Genomic DNA, 13,574 nt, shown 5'->3' with positions numbered 1-13,574 from the left:
GAATCTGAGTAACATGGTGAAATCAGATACTTCCCAATAGGCCGCAGTAGTAATAAGTGAACTGTTCGGGATATAGAAAAATGTTCACGAATGGAATCAAAATATCTCGGCGAATTCAGTGAGTTCCCAATGGGACATCTTGAATGAGTTTGCTCTTCAATATAGAGCAACATTTTAAGGAACGGAATCTAAGATTCATGGTGAATTCAGTAGGTTCCCAATAGGATTCGCATGTAATAAGCTTGTTATTCAAGATAGAGCAACGTTTAGCGTACTGAAACACTGTTTCTTTGTGAATTCAGTAAGTTCCGAGTAGCAGGTTCTTGTAATATGTGTACTTTTAAAGATTTATCAAAATTTGGTGAGCCGCATCTGAGTAATATGGTGAATTCGGTTAGTTCCCAATAGGCCGCAGTAGTAATAAGTGGACAGTTCGGGATATAGAAAAATGTTCACGAATAGAATCAAAATTTCTAGGCGAATTCAGTGAGTTCCCAATGGGACATGCTTGTATGAGTTTGCTTTACAATATAGAGCAACATTTTAAGGAACGAATCTAAGTACCATTGTGAATTCAGTCGGTTCCCAATATTATTCGCATGTAATTAGCTTGTTATTCAAGATAGAGCAACGTTTAACGAACTGAAACACTGTTTCTTTGTGAATTCAGTTAGATCCCAGTAGCCTGCTCTTGTAATATGTGTACTTTTAACAATTTATCAAAATTTGGTGAGCCGAATCTGAGTAACATGGTGAATTCGGTTAGTTCCAAAAGGGCCGGAGTAGTAATAAGTGAACTGTTCGGGATATAGAAAAATTTTCACAAATGGAATCAAATTTTCTAGGCGTTTTCAGTGAGTTCCCAATGGGACATGCTTGTATGAGTTTGCTTTTCAATACAGAGCAACATTTTAAGGAACGGAATCTAAGTACCATTGTGAATTCAGTAGGTTCCCAATAGGATTCGCAAGTAATAAGTTGTTATTCAAGATAGAGCAACGTTTTAATGAACTGAAACACTGTTTCTTCGAAAATCAGTTAGATCCCAATAGCCTGCTCTTGTAATCTGTGTACTTTTAAAGATTTATCAAAATTTGGTGAGCCAAATATGAGTAAATTGTGAATTCGGTTAGTTCACAATGGGCCGCAGTAGTAATAAGTGTACTGTTCGGGATATAGAAAAATTTTCACTTATGGAATCAAAATTTCTAGGCGAATTCAGTGAGTTCCCAATGGGACATGCTTGTATGAGTTTGCTTTTCAATATAGCGTAACATTTTAAGGAACGGAATCTAAATATCATTGTGAATCCAGTAGGTTCCCAATAGGATTCGCATGTAATAAGCTTGTTATTCAAGATAGAGCAACGTTTTTACGGACTGAAACACTGTTTCTTTGTGAATTCAGTTAGTTCCCAGTAGCAGGCTCTTGTAATATGTGTACCTTTAAAGATTTATCAAAATTTGTTGAGCCGAATCTGAGTAACATGGTGAATTCGGTTAGGTCCCAATGGGCCTCTGTTGTAATAAGTGGACTCTTCGGGATATAGTAAAATTTTCACGAATGGAATCAAAATTTCTAGGAGATTTCAGAGAGTTCCCAATGGGACATGCTTCTATGAGTTTGCTTTTCAATACAGAGCAACATTTTAAGCAACGAAATCTAAGTATCATGGTGAATTCAGTAGGTTCCCAATAGGATTCCCATGTAATAAGCTTGTTATTCAATATAGAGCAACGTTAAACGTACTGAAACACTTTTTCTTTGTGATTTCAGTTCGTTCCCAGTAGCAGGCTCTTGTAATATGTGTACTTTTAAAGATTTATCAAAATTTGTTGAGCCGAATCTGAGTAACATGGTGAATTCGGTTAGTTCCCAATAGGCCGCAGTAGTAATAAGTGGACTGTTCGGGATATAGAAAAATTTTCACGAATGGAATCAAAATTTCTAGGCGAATTCATTGAGTTCCCAATGGGACATGCTTGTATGAGTTTCTTTTCAATACAGAGCCACATTTTAAGGAACGGAATCTAAGTATCATTGTGAAATCAATCGGTTCCCAATAGGATTCGCATATAATAAGCTTGTTATTCAAGATAGAGCAACGTTTTAAAGGACTGAAACACTGTTTCTTTGTGAATTCAGTTAGTTCCCAGTAGCAGGCTCTTGTAATATGTATACTTTTAAAGATTTATCAAAATTTGGTGAGCCAAATCTGAGTAACATGGTGAATTCGGTTAGTTCCCAATGGCCGCAGTAGTAATAAGTGAACTGTTCGGGATATAGAAAAATGTTCACGAATGGAATCAAAATATCTAGGCGAATTCAGTGAGTTCATAATGGGACATGCTTGTATGATTTTGCTTTTCAATATAGAGCAACATTTTAAAGAACGGAATCTAAGTATAATGGTGAATTCAGTAGGTTCCCAATGGGATTCGCATGTAATAAGCTTGTTATTCAAGATAGAGCAACATTTAACGTACTGAAACACTGTTTCTTTGTGAATTCAGTTAGTTCCCAGTAGCAGGCTCTTGTAATATGTGTACTTTTAAAGATTTATCAAAATTTGGTGAGCCGAATCTGAGTAACATGGTGAATTCGGTTAGTTCCCAATAAGCCGCAGTAGTAATAAGTGGACTTTTCGGAATATAGAAAAATTTTCACGAATGGAATCAAAATATCGAGGCGAATTCAGTGTGCTCCCAATGGGACATGCTTGTAAGAGTATCTTTTCAATACAGAGCCACATTTTAAAGAACGAAATCTAAGTATCATTGTGAATTCAGTCGGTTCCCAATAGGATTCGCATGTAATAAGCTTGTTATTCAAGATAGAGCAACATTTAACGAACTGAAACACTGTTTCTTTGTGAATTCAGTTAGTTCCCAGTGGCAGGCTCTTGTAATATGTGTACTTTTAAAGATTCATCAAAATTTGGTGAGCCTAATCTGAGTAACATGGTGAATTAGGTTAGTTCCCAATAGGCCGCAGTAGTAATAAGTGGACTGTTCGGGATATAGAAAAATTTTCACGAATGGAATTAAAATTTCTAGGAGATTTCAGAGAGTTCCCAATAGGACATGCTTGTATGAGTTTGCTTTTCAATACAGAGCAACATTTTAAGGAACGAAATCTAAGTATCATGGTGAATGCAGTACTTTCCCAATAGGATTAGCATGTAATAAGCTTGTTATTCAATATAGAGGAACGTTTAAAGTACTGAAACACTGTTTCTTTATGATTTCAGTTAGTTCCCAGTAGCAGGCTCTTGTAATATGTGTACTTTTAAAGATTTATCAAAATTTGGTGAGCCGAATCTGAGTAACATGGTGAATTCGGTTAGTTCCCAATAGGCCGCAGTAGTAATAAGTGAACTGTTCGGGATATAGAAAAATGTTCACGAATGGAATCAAAATATCTCGGCGAATTCAGTGAGTTCCCAATGGGACATCTTGAATGAGTTTGCTCTTCAATATAGAGCAACATTTTAAGGAACGGAATCTAAGATTCATGGTGAATTCAGTAGGTTCCCAATAGGATTCGCATGTAATAAGCTTGTTATTCAAGATAGAGCAACGTTTAGCGTACTGAAACACTGTTTCTTTGTGAATTCAGTAAGTTCCGAGTAGCAGGTTCTTGTAATATGTGTACTTTTAAAGATTTATCAAAATTTGGTGAGCCGCATCTGAGTAATATGGTGAATTCGGTTAGTTCCCAATAGGCCGCAGTAGTAATAAGTGGACAGTTCGGGATATAGAAAAATGTTCACGAATAGAATCAAAATTTCTAGGCGAATTCAGTGAGTTCCCAATGGGACATGCTTGTATGAGTTTGCTTTACAATATAGAGCAACATTTTAAGGAACGAATCTAAGTACCATTGTGAATTCAGTCGGTTCCCAATATTATTCGCATGTAATTAGCTTGTTATTCAAGATAGAGCAACGTTTAACGAACTGAAACACTGTTTCTTTGTGAATTCAGTTAGATCCCAGTAGCCTGCTCTTGTAATATGTGTACTTTTAACAATTTATCAAAATTTGGTGAGCCGAATCTGAGTAACATGGTGAATTCGGTTAGTTCCAAAAGGGCCGGAGTAGTAATAAGTGAACTGTTCGGGATATAGAAAAATTTTCACAAATGGAATCAAATTTTCTAGGCGTTTTCAGTGAGTTCCCAATGGGACATGCTTGTATGAGTTTGCTTTTCAATACAGAGCAACATTTTAAGGAACGGAATCTAAGTACCATTGTGAATTCAGTAGGTTCCCAATAGGATTCGCAAGTAATAAGTTGTTATTCAAGATAGAGCAACGTTTTAATGAACTGAAACACTGTTTCTTCGAAAATCAGTTAGATCCCAATAGCCTGCTCTTGTAATCTGTGTACTTTTAAAGATTTATCAAAATTTGGTGAGCCAAATATGAGTAAATTGTGAATTCGGTTAGTTCACAATGGGCCGCAGTAGTAATAAGTGTACTGTTCGGGATATAGAAAAATTTTCACTTATGGAATCAAAATTTCTAGGCGAATTCAGTGAGTTCCCAATGGGACATGCTTGTATGAGTTTGCTTTTCAATATAGCGTAACATTTTAAGGAACGGAATCTAAATATCATTGTGAATCCAGTAGGTTCCCAATAGGATTCGCATGTAATAAGCTTGTTATTCAAGATAGAGCAACGTTTTTACGGACTGAAACACTGTTTCTTTGTGAATTCAGTTAGTTCCCAGTAGCAGGCTCTTGTAATATGTGTACTTTTAAAGATTGATCAAAATTTGGTGAGCCGAATCGGAGTAACATGTTTAATTCGGTTAGTTCCCAAAGGGCCTCAATAGTAATACGTGGACTGTTCGGGATATAGAAAAATGTTCACGAATGGAATCAAAATTTCTAGGCGAATTCACTGAGTTCCCAAAGGGACATGCTTGTATGAGTTTGCTTTTCAATATAGAGCAACATTTTAAGGAACGGAATCTGAGTAACATGGTGAATTCAAGAGGTTCCCAATAGGATTCGCATGTAATAAGCTTGTTATTCAAGATAGAGCAACGTTTAACGTACTGAAACACTGTTTCTTTGTGAATTCAGTTAGTTCCCAGTAGCAGGCTCTTGTAATATGTGTACTTTTAAAGATTTATCAAAATTTGGTGAGCCGAATCTGAGTAACATGGTGAATTCGGTTAGTTCCCATTAGCCGCAGTAGTAATAAGTGGACTTTTCGGAATATAGAAAAATTTTTACGAATGGAATCAAAATATCGTGGCGAATTCAGTGTGCTCCCAATGGGACATGCTTGTAAGAGTATCTTTTCAATACAGAGCCACATTTTAAAGAACGAAATCTAAGAATCATTGTGAATTCAGTCGGATCCCAATAGGATTCGCATGTAATAAGCTTGTTATTCAAGATAGAGAAACATTTAACGAACTGAAACACTGTTTCTTTGTGAATTCAGTTAGTTCCCAGTGGCAGGCTCTTGTAATATGTGTACTTTAAAGATTCATCAAAATTTGGTGAGCCGAATCTGAGTAACATGGTGAATTAGGTTAGTTCCCAATAGGCCGCAGTAGTAATAATTGGACTGTTCGGGATATAGAAAAATTTTCACGAATGGAATCAAAATTTCTAGGAGATTTCAGAGAGTTCCCGATGGGACATGCTTGTATGAGTTTGCTTTTCAATACAGAGCAACATTTTAAGGAACGAAATCTAAGTATCATGGTGAATGCAGTACTTTCCCAATAGGATTCGCATGTAATAAGCTTGTTATTCAATATAGAGGAACGTTTAAAGTACTGAAACACTGTTTCTTTATGATTTCAGTTAGTTCCCAGTAGCAGGCTCTTGTAATATGTGTACTTTTAAAGATTTATCAAAATTTGGTGAGCCGAATCTGAGTAACATTGTGAAATCGGTTACTTCCCAATAGGCCGCAGTAGTAATAAGTGAACTGTTCGGGATATAGAAAAATGTTCACGAATGGAATCAAAATATCTAGGCGAATTCAGTGAGTTCCCAATGGGACATGCTTGAATGAGTTTGCTCTTCAATATAGAGCAACATTTTAAGGAACGGAATCTAAGATTCATGGTGAATTCAGTAGGTTCCCAATAGGATTCGCATGTAATAAGCTTGTTATTCAAGATAGAGCAACGTTTAGCGTACTGAAACACTGTTTCTTTGTGAATTCAGTAAGTTCTGAGTAGCAGGTTCTTGTAATATGTGTACTTTTAAAGATTTATCAAAATTTGGTGAGCCAAATCTGAGTAAATTGTGAATTCTGTTAGTTCCCAATGGGCCGCTGTAGTAATAAGTGTACTGTTCGGGTATAGAAAACATTTCACGAATGGAATCAAAATTTCTAGGCGAAATCAGTGAGTTCCCAATGGGACATGCTTGTATTAGTTTGCTTTTCAATATAGAGCAACATTTTAAGGAACGGAATTTAAATATCATCGTGAATCCAGTAGGTTCCCAATAGGATTCCCATGTAATAAGCTTGTTATTCAATATAGAGCAACGTTAAACGTACTGAAACACTGTTTCTTTGTGATTTCAGTTCGTTCCCAGTAGCAGGTTCTTGTAATATGGGTACTTTTAAAGATTTATCAAAATTTGTTGAGCCGAATCTGAGTAACATGGTGAATTCGGTTAGTTCCCAATAGGCCGCAGTAGTAATAAGTGGACTGTTCGGGATATAGAAAAATTTTCACGAATGGAATCAAAATTTCTAGGCGAATTCAGTGAGTTCCCAATGGGACATGCTTGTATGAGTTTCTTTTCAATACAGAGCCATATTTTAAGGAACGGAATCTAAGTATCATTGTGAAATCAGTCTGTTCCCAATAGGATTCGCATGTAATAAGCTTGTTATTCAAGATAGAGCAACGTTTTAACGGACTGAAACACTGTTTCTTTGTGAATTCAGTTAATTCCCAGTAGCAGGCTCTTGTCATATGTGTACTTTTAAAGATTTATCAAAATTTAGTGAGCCGAATCTGAGTAACATGTTTAATTCGGTTAGTTCCCAAAGGGCCTCAATAGTAATAAGTGGACTGTTCGGGATATAGAAAAATGTTCACGAATGGAATCAAAATTTCTAGGCGAATTCACTGAGTTCCCAACGGGACATGCTTGTATGAGTTTGCTTTTCAATATAGAGCAACATTTTAATGAACGGAATCTGAGTAACATGGTGAATTCAAGAGGTACCCAATAGGATTAGCATATAATAAGCTTGTCATTCAATATAGAGCAACGTTTAATGTAGTGAAACACTGTTTCTCTGTGAACTCAGTTAGTTCCCAGTAGCAGGCTCTTGTAATATGTGTACTTTTAAAGATTTATCAAAATTTGGTGAGCCAAATCTGAGTAACATGGTGAATTCGGTTAGTTTCCAATAGGCCGCAGTAGTAATAAGTGAACTGTTCGGGATATAGAGAAATGTTCACGAATGGAATCAAAATTTCTAGGCGAATTCAGTGAGTTCCCAATGGGACATGCTTGTGTGAGTTTGATTTTCAATATAGAGCAACATTTTAAAGAACGGTATCTAAGTATCATGATGAATTCAGTAGGTTCCCAATAGGATTCACATGTCATAAGCTTGTTATTCAAGATAGAGAAACGTTTTAACGAACTGAAACACTGTTTCTTTGTGAATTCAGTTAGTTCCCAGTAGCAGGCTCTTGTAATATGTGTACTTTTAAAGATTTATCAAAATTTGTTGAGACGAATCTGAGTAACATGGTGATTTGGGTTAGTTCCCAATAGGCTGCAGTAGAAATAAGTGGACTGTTCAGGATATAGAAAAATGTTCACGAATGGAATCAAAATTTCTAGGCGAAATCAGTGAGTTTCCAATGGGACATGCTTGTATGAGTTTGGTTTTCAATATAGAGCAACATTTTAAGGAACGGAATCTAAGTATCTTGGTGAATTCAGAAGGTTCCCAATAGGATTCGCATGTAATAAGCTTGTTATTCAATATAGAGCAACGTTAAACGTACTGAAACATTTTTTCTTTCTGATTTGAGTTCGTTCCCAGTAGCAGGCTCTTGTAATATGTGTACTTTTAAAGATTTATCAAAATTTGGTGAGCCGAATCTGAGTAACATGGTGAATTTGGTTAGTTCCTAATAGGCCGCAGTAGTAATAAGTGGACTGTTCGGGATATAGAAAAATTTTAACGAATGGAATCAAAATTTCTAGGCGAATTCATTGAGTTCCCAAAGGGACATGCTTGTATGAGTTTCTTTTCAATACAGAGCCACATTTTAAGGAACGGGATCTAAGTATCATTGTGAAATCAGTCGGGTCCCAATAGGATTCGCATGTAATAAGTTTGTTATTCAAGATAGAGCAACGTTTTAACGGACTGAAACACTGTTTCTTTGTGAATTCAGTTAGTTCCCAGTATCAGGCTCTTGTAATATGTGTACTTTTAAAGATTTTACAAAATTTGGTGAGCCGAATCTGAGTAACATGTTTAATTCGGTTAGTTCCCAAAGGGCCTCAATAGTAATAAGTGGACTGTTCGGGATATAGAAAAATGTTCACGAATGGAATCAAAATTTCTAGGCTAATTCACTGAGTTCCCAACGGGACATGCTTGTATGAGTTTGCTTTTCAATATAGAGCAACATTTTAAGGAACGGAATCTGAGTAACATTGTGAATTCAAGAGGTTCCCAATAGGATTCGCATGTAATAAGCATGTTATTCAATATAGAGCAACGTTTAACGTACTGAAACACTGTTTCTTTGTGAACTCAGTTAGTTCCCAGTAGCAGGCTCTTGTAATATGTGTACTTTTAAAGATTTATCAAAATTTGGTGAGCCAAATCTGAGTAACATGGTGAATTTGGTTAGTTCCCAATAGGCCGCAGTAGTAATAAGTGAACTGTTCGGGATATAGAAAAATGTTCACGAATGGAATCAAAATATCTAGGCGAATTCAGTGAGTTCCCAATGGGACATGCTTGAATGAGTTTGCTCTTCAATATAGAGCAACATTTTAAGGAACGGAATCTAAGATTCATGGTGAATTCAGTAGGTTCCCAATAGGATTCGCATGTAATAAGCTTGTTATTCAAGATAGAGCAACGTTTAGCGTACTGAAACACTGTTTCTTTGTGAATTCAGTAAGTTCTGAGTAGCAGGTTCTTGTAATATGTGTACTTTTAAAGATTTATCAAAATTTGGTGAGCCAAATCTGAGTAAATTGTGAATTCTGTTAGTTCCCAATGGGCCGCTGTAGTAATAAGTGTACTGTTCGGGTATAGAAAACATTTCACGAATGGAATCAAAATTTCTAGGCGAAATCAGTGAGTTCCCAATGGGACATGCTTGTATTAGTTTGCTTTTCAATATAGAGCAACATTTTAAGGAACGGAATTTAAATATCATCGTGAATCCAGTAGGTTCCCAATAGGATTCCCATGTAATAAGCTTGTTATTCAATATAGAGCAACGTTAAACGTACTGAAACACTGTTTCTTTGTGATTTAAGTTCGTTCCCAGTAGCAGGTTCTTGTAATATGGGTACTTTTAAAGATTTATCAAAATTTGTTGAGCCGAATCTGAGTAACATGGTGAATTCGGTTAGTTCCCAATAGGCCGCAGTAGTAATAAGTGGACTGTTCGGGATATAGAAAAATTTTCACGAATGGAATCAAAATTTCTAGGCGAATTCAGTGAGTTCCCAATGGGACATGCTTGTATGAGTTTCTTTTCAATACAGAGCCATATTTTAAGGAACGGAATCTAAGTATGATTGTGAAATCAGTCTGTTCCCAATAGGATTCGCATGTAATAAGCTTGTTATTCAAGATAGAGCAACGTTTTAACGGACTGAAACACTGTTTCTTTGTGAATTCAGTTAATTCCCAGTAGCAGGCTCTTGTCATATGTGTACTTTTAAAGATTTATCAAAATTTAGTGAGCCGAATCTGAGTAACATGTTTAATTCGGTTAGTTCCCAAAGGGCCTCAATAATAATAAGTGGACTGTTCGGGATATAGAAAAATGTTCACGAATGGAATCAAAATTTCTAGGCTAATTCACTGAGTTCCCAACGGGACATGCTTGTATGAGTTTGCTTTTCAATATAGAGCAACATTTTAATGAACGGAATCTGAGTAACATGGTGAATTCAAGAGGTACCCAATAGGATTAGCATATAATAAGCTTGTCATTCAATATAGAGCAACGTTTAATGTAGTGAAACACTGTTTCTCTGTGAACTCAGTTAGTTCCCAGTAGCAGGCTCTTGTAATATGTGTACTTTTAAAGATTTATCAAAATTTGGTGAGCCAAATCTGAGTAACATGGTGAATTCGGTTAGTTTCCAATAGGCCGCAGTAGTAATAAGTGAACTGTTCGGGATATAGAGAAATGTTCACGAATGGAATCAAAATTTCTAGGCGAATTCAGTGAGTTCCCAATGGGACATGCTTGTGTGAGTTTGATTTTCAATATAGAGCAACATTTTAAAGAACGGTATCTAAGTATCATGATGAATTCAGTAGGTTCCCAATAGGATTCACATGTCATAAGCTTGTTATTCAAGATAGAGAAACGTTTTAACGAACTGAAACACTGTTTCTTTGTGAATTCAGTTAGTTCCCAGTAGCAGGCTCTTGTAATATGTGTACTTTTAAAGATTTATCAAAATTTGTTGAGACGAATCTGAGTAACATGGTGATTTGGGTTAGTTCCCAATAGGCTGCAGTAGAAATAAGTGGACTGTTCAGGATATAGAAAAATGTTCACGAATGGAATCAAAATTTCTAGGCGAAATCAGTGAGTTTCCAATGGGACATGCTTGTATGAGTTTGGTTTTCAATATAGAGCAACATTTTAAGGAACGGAATCTAAGTATCTTGGTGAATTCAGAAGGTTCCCAATAGGATTCGCATGTAATAAGCTTGTTATTCAATATAGAGCAACGTTAAACGTACTGAAACACTTTTTCTTTCTGATTTGAGTTCGTTCCCAGTAGCAGGCTCTTGTAATATGTGTACTTTTAAAGATTTATCAAAATTTGGTGAGCCGAATCTGAGTAACATGGTGAATTTGGTTAGTTCCTAATAGGCCGCAGTAGTAATAAGTGGACTGTTCGGGATATAGAAAAATTTTAACGAATGGAATCAAAATTTCTAGGCGAATTCATTGAGTTCCCAAAGGGACATGCTTGTATGAGTTTCTTTTCAATACAGAGCCACATTTTAAGGAACGGGATCTAAGTATCATTGTGAAATCAGTCGGGTCCCAATAGGATTCGCATGTAATAAGTTTGTTATTCAAGATAGAGCAACGTTTTAACGGACTGAAACACTGTTTCTTTGTGAATTCAGTTAGTTCCCAGTATCAGGCTCTTGTAATATGTGTACTTTTAAAGATTTTACAAAATTTGGTGAGCCGAATCTGAGTAACATGTTTAATTCGGTTAGTTCCCAAAGGGCCTCAATAGTAATAAGTGGACTGTTCGGGATATAGAAAAATGTTCACGAATGGAATCAAAATTTCTAGGCTAATTCACTGAGTTCCCAACGGGACATGCTTGTATGAGTTTGCTTTTCAATATAGAGCAACATTTTAAGGAACGGAATCTGAGTAACATTGTGAATTCAAGAGGTTCCCAATAGGATTCGCATGTAATAAGCTTGTTATTCAATATAGAGCAACGTTTAACGTACTGAAACACTGTTTCTTTGTGAACTCAGTTAGTTCCCAGTAGCAGGCTCTTGTAATATGTGTACTTTTAAAGATTTATCAAAATTTGGTGAGCCAAATCTGAGTAACATGGTGAATTTGGTTAGTTCCCAATAGGCCGCAGTAGTAATAAGTGAAATGTTCGGGATATAGAAAAATGTTCACGAATGGAATCAAAATTTCTAGGCGAATTCAGTGAGTTCCTAATGGGACTTGCTTGTGTGAATTTGCTTTTCAATATAGAGCAACATTTTAAGGAACGGAATCTAAGTATCATGGTGAATTCAGTAGGTTCCCAATAGGATTCGCATGTAATAAGCTTGTTATTCAAGATAGAGCAACGTTTTAACGAACTGAAACACTGTTTCTTTGTGAATTCAGTTAGTTCCCAGTAGCAGGCTCTTGTAATATGTGTACCTTTAAAGATTTATCAAAATTTGTTGAGCCGAATCTGAGTAACATGGTGAATTCGGTTAGGTCCCAATGGGCCTCTGTTGTAATAAGTGGACTCTTCGGGATATAGTAAAATTTTCACGAATGGAATCAAAATTTCTAGGAGATTTCAGAGAGTTCCCAATGGGACATGCTTCTATGAGTTTGCTTTTCAATACAGAGCAACATTTTAAGCAACGAAATCTAAGTATCATGGTGAATTCAGTAGGTTCCCAATAGGATTCCCATGTAATAAGCTTGTTATTCAATATAGAGCAACGTTAAACGTACTGAAACACTTTTTCTTTGTGATTTCAGTTCGTTCCCAGTAGCAGGCTCTTGTAATATGTGTACTTTTAAAGATTTATCAAAATTTGTTGAGCCGAATCTGAGTAACATGGTGAATTCGGTTAGTTCCCAATAGGCCGCAGTAGTAATAAGTGGACTGTTCGGGATATAGAAAAATTTTCACGAATGGAATCAAAATTTCTAGGCGAATTCATTGAGTTCCCAATGGGACATGCTTGTATGAGTTTCTTTTCAATACAGAGCCACATTTTAAGGAACGGAATCTAAGTATCATTGTGAAATCAATCGGTTCCCAATAGGATTCGCATATAATAAGCTTGTTATTCAAGATAGAGCAACGTTTTAAAGGACTGAAACACTGTTTCTTTGTGAATTCAGTTAGTTCCCAGTAGCAGGCTCTTGTAATATGTATACTTTTAAAGATTTATCAAAATTTGGTGAGCCAAATCTGAGTAACATGGTGAATTCGGTTAGTTCCCAATGGCCGCAGTAGTAATAAGTGAACTGTTCGGGATATAGAAAAATGTTCACGAATGGAATCAAAATATCTAGGCGAATTCAGTGAGTTCATAATGGGACATGCTTGTATGATTTTGCTTTTCAATATAGAGCAACATTTTAAAGAACGTAATCTAAGTATAATGGTGAATTCAGTAGGTTCCCAATGGGATTCGCATGTAATAAGCTTGTTATTCAAGATAGAGCAACATTTAACGTACTGAAACACTGTTTCTTTGTGAATTCAGTTAGTTCCCAGTAGCAGGCTCTTGTAATATGTGTACTTTTAAAGATTTATCAAAATTTGGTGAGCCGAATCTGAGTAACATGGTGAATTCGGTTAGTTCCCAATAAGCCGCAGTAGTAATAAGTGGACTTTTCGGAATATAGAAAAATTTTCACGAATGGAATCAAAATATCGAGGCGAATTCAGTGTGCTCCCAATGGGACATGCTTGTAAGAGTATCTTTTCAATACAGAGCCACATTTTAAAGAACGAAATCTAAGTATCATTGTGAATTCAGTCGGTTCCCAATAGGATTCGCATGTAATAAGCTTGTTATTCAAGATAGAGCAACATTTAACGAACTGAAACACTGTTTCTTTGTGAATTCAGT

Source organism: Rattus norvegicus, chromosome 5, assembly GCF_036323735.1.
Source record: "Rattus norvegicus strain BN/NHsdMcwi chromosome 5, GRCr8, whole genome shotgun sequence".
In the NCBI taxonomy this organism is placed as follows: Eukaryota; Metazoa; Chordata; class Mammalia; order Rodentia; family Muridae; genus Rattus; species Rattus norvegicus.
Note: the sequence above shows the minus strand (reverse complement) of the source record.